At 56.4% G+C, this 5,299-nt stretch overlaps 1 long non-coding RNA gene across 1 annotated transcript; it reads right to left on the reverse strand.

Moving 5' to 3' along the window:
- Positions 1-938: 938 nt before the first annotated feature.
- On the reverse strand, positions 939-5,008 carry LOC146058848 (uncharacterized). The gene is made up of 3 exons (XR_014470001.1): positions 4,579-5,008; positions 2,294-2,413; positions 939-1,411 (listed from the first exon to the last, which is right to left on the reverse strand). It is a non-coding gene; the product is annotated as an uncharacterized LOC146058848 (long non-coding RNA).
- Positions 5,009-5,299: the final 291 nt, after the last annotated feature.

Genomic DNA, 5,299 nt, shown 5'->3' on the forward strand with positions numbered 1-5,299 from the left:
GATGTATAGTGAGTGTTAGTCTGGTGGGGGGCGGGATGTATAGTGAGTGTTAGGCTGGTGGGGGGCGGGATGTATAGTGAGTGTTAGGCTGGTGGGGGGCTTGATGTATAGTTAGTGTTAGGCTGGTGGGGAGTGGGATGTATAGTGAGTGAGGCTGGTGGGGAGTGGGATGTATAGTGAGTATTAGACTGCAGGGAGTGGGGTGTATAGTTAGTGTTAGGCTGGTGGGGGGTGGGATGTATAGTTAGTGTTAGGCTAGTGGGGAGCGGGATGTATAGTGAGTATTAGACTGCAGGGAGTGGGATGTATAGTGAGTGTTAGGCTGGTGGGGAGCGGGATGTATAGTTAGTGTTAGGCTGGTGGGGAGTGGGATGTATAGTGAGTGTTAGGCTGGTGGGGAGCGGGATGTATAGTGAGTGTTAGGCTGGTGGGGAGTGGGATGTATAGTTAGTGTTAGACTGCAGGGAGCGGGATGTATAGTTAGTGTTAGACTGGTGGGGAGTGGGATGTATAGTTAGTGTTAGGCTAGTGGGGAGCGGGATGTATAGTTAGTGTTAGGCTGGTGGGGGGTGGGATGTATAGTTAGTTTAAGGTGCCCACAGACGCATCGATCCCGGCGTGCGTTCTGTGCTTAACTAGCACACATCGCATCGCATCGTATGCCTTGTGCATGCGATGTGCATGCGATGCGATAAAAAGCTAGTACAAAAAGTATGTGCAGCACATACTTTTTGTACTGTACGATGAGGTGCCGCGGGACCGCGCACCCCATCGCATAGCATCGCCGGAATCGGTGCGTGTGTGGGCACAATTAGACTGCAGGGAGCGGGATGTATAGTTAGTGTTAGGCTGGTGGGGGGGGGGGGGGGTGGGATGTATAGTTAGTGTTAGGCTGGTGGGGAGCGGGATGTATAGTTAGTGTTAGGCTGGTGGGGGGTGGGATGTATAGTTATAGTTACGTGGGGGAGGGGGGTATACAGTTAGAGTTAGGCTGGGGGGATAGTGTCAGCATACCTTCCAACTGGCCCACAGTGTCCCGTGGTGGTGGGGGCAGTTGGGAGACAGCCGGGCGCGCAAGGTGTCCCTCTTAATAGCAGGTTTGGGGAGGTAGGGAGGTGTGGTGTTAGGCTGCAGGGTGTATGTAGTAGCTACTAACCTGGCCCACTGTGCTTCAAAGGAGGCTGCTTTTGGGGGACACTCTGGATGATTCACCTCTCTGCAACTCTTCATTCATCCTGTCCGGACCTCTGGTTCCAGGTTCCCTGCAGCCTTCTTCTCCCTCCTCTGCTTTTCAGTGCACTCTCCTGAGCTTCCTAACCTTCTGCTGCTGGCACCGCGCGGTTCTCCTCTTCTGCTCCCTCCAGCAGCCAGCACTGGGACTGGAACGGCACAGAGCAGGCTAACACGTGTCCTGTGAAGGAGAAGAGACAATGAAGATATGCCACCTCTGTGCTAGGTATGCCCCCACAGTGCTAGGTATGCCCCACAGTGCCACACATATGCCCAGACAGTGCCAGATATGCCGTAAACAGTGCCAGATATGCCCCCAGTGCCAGCCATATGCCCCCACAGTGCCAGACAGTACCAGATATGCACCCAGTGCCAGATATGCCCTCAGTGTGCGATATGCCCCCCACAGTGCCATGCCCTCCACAGTGCCAGATATGCCACCCACAGTGCCAGATATGCCCCCCCCCCCCCACAGTTCCAGATATGCCCTCGACAGTGCTAGGTATGCCCCCCACAGTGCCATGCCCGCCACAGTGCCAGATATGCCCCCCACAGTGCCAGACAGTATCAGATATGCACCCAGTGCCAGATATGCCCTCGGCAGTGTCAAGTTTGCCCCCAGTGTGCGATATGCCCCCCACAGTTTGCGATATGCTCCCCAGAGTGCCAGATATGCCCCCCCAGAGTGCCAGATATGCCCCCCCACAGTGCCAGATATGCCCCCCCCCCACAGTGCCAGACAGCATCAGATATGCACCCAGTGCCAGATATGCCCTCGACAGTGCTAGGTTTGCCCCCAGTGTGCGATATGCCCCCCAGTGCCTGATATGCCCCCCCCCCACAGTGCCAGAAATGCCCCCCCCCCCCCACAGTGCCAGATATGACTCCCGTGTGCGACATGCCCCCCCACAGTGCCAGATAGGCCCCCCAGTGCCAGATATGCCCCCCCTCCCACAGTGCCAGATATGCCATCCACAGTGCCAGCTATGCCCCCCACAGTGCCAGCTATGCCCCCCCCCACAGTGCCAGATATGTTCTATTGGTGTAGGTTGGGTATACTTACATTAGACTGCTGTTGGAATAGAAGAGGCTCTGACCCGACCACTCACTGGAGGCTACAAGGTGCAGTTGCCAGGGGCTTTCAGGGCTGCACTGTCCGGGGCTTTCAGGGCTGCACTTCATGCTGCGGGTGACAGAGCTCCCCAGAGTCAGGCTGTGGGGTTGGGGGTATATATTTAGGCTGTAGGGGTGCGGGATTATAGTTAGGCTGCAGGGGAGGTGTAGAGTTAGGGTTGGGCTACAAGGCAGTGTATAGTTAGTTAGGCTGTGGGGGATGTATAGTTAGTTAGGATGTGGGGGTGGGGGCTGTATAAATAGTTAGACTGTGGGGATGGGGGTTTATAGTTAGGCTACAGGGGGTGTATAGTTAGTTAGGCTGTGGGGGTGCAGGGTGTTAGGCTGCGGGGGTGGTGGGGTGTATAGTTAGGGATGCGCTACAGGGGGTGTATAGTTAGTTAGGCTGTGAGGATGCAGGGTGTATAGTTAGTTAGGCTGTGAGGATGCAGGGTGTATAGTTAGGCTGCAGGGGTGGTGGGGGTGTATAGTTAGGCTGCGGGGGTGGTGGGGGTGTATAGTTAGGCTGCGGGGGTGGTGGGGGTGTATAGTTAGGGATGCGCTACAGGGGGTGTATAGTTAGTTAGGCTGTGGGGATGCAGGGTGTATAGTTAGGCTGCGGGGGTGTATAGTTAGGCTGCGGGGGTGGTGGGGGTGTATAGTTAGGGATGCACTACAGGGGGTGTATAGTTAGTTAGGCTGTGGGGATGCAGGTTGTATAGTTAGTTAGGCTGCAGGGGTGGAGGGGGTGTATAGTTAGGCTGTGGGGATGCAGGGTGTATAGTTAGTTAGGCTGTGGGAATGCAGGGTGTATAGTTAGGCTGCGGGGGTGGTGGGGGTGTATAGTTAGGGATGCACTACAGGGGGTGTATAGTTAGTTAGGCTGTGGGGATGCAGGGTGTATAGTTAGGCTGCGGGAGTGGTGGGGGTGTATAGTTAGGCTGCGTGGGTGGTGGGGGTGTATAGTTAGGCTGCGGGGGTGGTAGGGTGTATAGTTAGGGATGCACTACAGGGGGTGTATAGTTAGTTAGGCTGTGGGGATGCAGGGTGTATAGTTAGGCTGCGGGAGTGGTGGGGGTGTATAGTTAGGCTGCGGGGGTGGTAGGGTGTATAGTTAGGGATGCACTACAGGGGGTGTATAGTTAGTTAGGCTGTGGGGATGTAGTGTGTATAGTTAGTTAGGCTGCAGGGGTGGAGGGGGTGTATAGTTATGCTGCGGGAGTGGTGGGTGTGAATAGTTAGGCTGCGGGAGTGGTGGGGTGTATAGTTAGGCTGCGGGAGTGGTGGGGGTGTATAGTTAGGCTGCGGGGGTGGTGGGGGTGTATAGTTAGGCTGCGGGAGTGGTGGGGGTGTATAGTTAGGCTGCGGGGGTGGTAAGGGTGTATAGTTAGGCTGCGGGGGTGGTGGGGGTGTATAGTTAGGGATGCACTACAGGGGGTGCATAGTTAGTTAGGCTGCGGGGATGGTGGGGGTGCATAGTTAGGCTGCGGGGGTGGTGGGGGTGTATAGTTAGGGATGCGCTACAGGGGGTGTATAGTTAATTAGGCTGTGAGGATGCAGGGTATATAGTTAGTTAGGCTGCGGGAGTGGTGGGGGTGTATAGTTAGGCTGCGGGGGTGGTGGGGGTGTATAGTTAGGGATGCGCTACATGGGGTGTATAGTTAATTAGGCTGTGGGGATGCAGGGTGTATAGTTAGGCTGCGGGGGTGGTGGGGGTGTATAGTTAGGGATGCACTACAGGGGGTGCATAGTTAGTTAGGCTGCGGGGATGGTGGGGGTGTATAGTTAGGCTGCGGGGGTGGTGGGGGTGTATAGTTAGGGATGCGCTACAGGGGGTGTATAGTTAATTAGGCTGTGAGGATGCAGGGTGTATAGTTAGTTAGGCTGCGGGAGTGGTGGGGGTGTATAGTTAGGCTGCGTGGGTGGCGGGGATGTATAGTTAGGCTGCGGGGGTGGTGGGGGTGTATAGTTAGGGATGCACTACAGGGGGTGTATAGTTTGGTAGGCTGCGGGGTCGGTGGGGGTGTATAGTTAGGCTGCGAGGGTGTATAGTTAGGGATGCACTACAGGGGGTGTATAGTTAGTTAGGCTGCGGGGGTGTATAGTTAGGCTGCGGGGGGGGGGGGGGGGAGGGGGAGAGAGAGAGAGAGAGAGAGAGAGAGAGAGAGAGAGAGAGAGAGAGAGAGAGAGAGAGAGAGAGAGAGAGAGAGAGAGAGAGAGAGAATGAGAATGTACCTTGCTTCAGCTGCAGATACCGGGTGTTCAGCTCTGGCAGCACAAACATCCCCAATGTCACACAGATCACAGGGCTGCCTCTCATCCCAGCCTCACTCGATCCACAGGCGCTGCAGGCACAGTTAAGGAGGCTCTTCCTGCGCGACGCAAAATACACTAATAAATAGTGTCACAAGAACATCACGCCGCTGCCCGTATGCCGCCTGTGTCTCCCGCTGTTCTGCTGCGCCCCCGCCTATTAGCGTGGTGCTTAGTGCTGGGGACAGCAGCACGACACCTCTCCAGGGCATGTACAGCGGCCGTAGCCCGGCTCAGGCTGATAGGATGATGCCTGCTGGGGACGGGGGTAGCTGCCGGGGGACTAGTGGAAGCTGCCGGAGGAGGACTTACCCGGCGCTATGGGGTGCAGGCTCCGGGACCAGGCGACTACAGAGACAGTGCCGGCTCAGGGGATGGAAATAGCGCATCTTACCGCTGGTTGCTACATGGGGATGGGGAAGCTGGCGGGGACGGCCACCGCACGGAGGATGCTGGTAGGAGTGTAGCTCTGCTCAGAGAGCGTGGGTGATGTGTCCTGCAGCGGCTGGAAATAGCGCGGCTTACTGCTGGATGCTGGTGGGGACGGCCACCGCACGGAGGATACTGCAAGGGGTCTAGCTCTGCTCAGAGAGCGTGGGTGAAGTGGCCTGCAGCCACTGGAAATAGCGGGGCTTACCACTGG

This window comes from Crinia signifera, chromosome 2 (genome assembly GCF_055691185.1).
Source record: "Crinia signifera chromosome 2, ASM5569118v1, whole genome shotgun sequence".
NCBI classification, from domain to species: domain Eukaryota; kingdom Metazoa; phylum Chordata; class Amphibia; order Anura; family Myobatrachidae; genus Crinia; species Crinia signifera.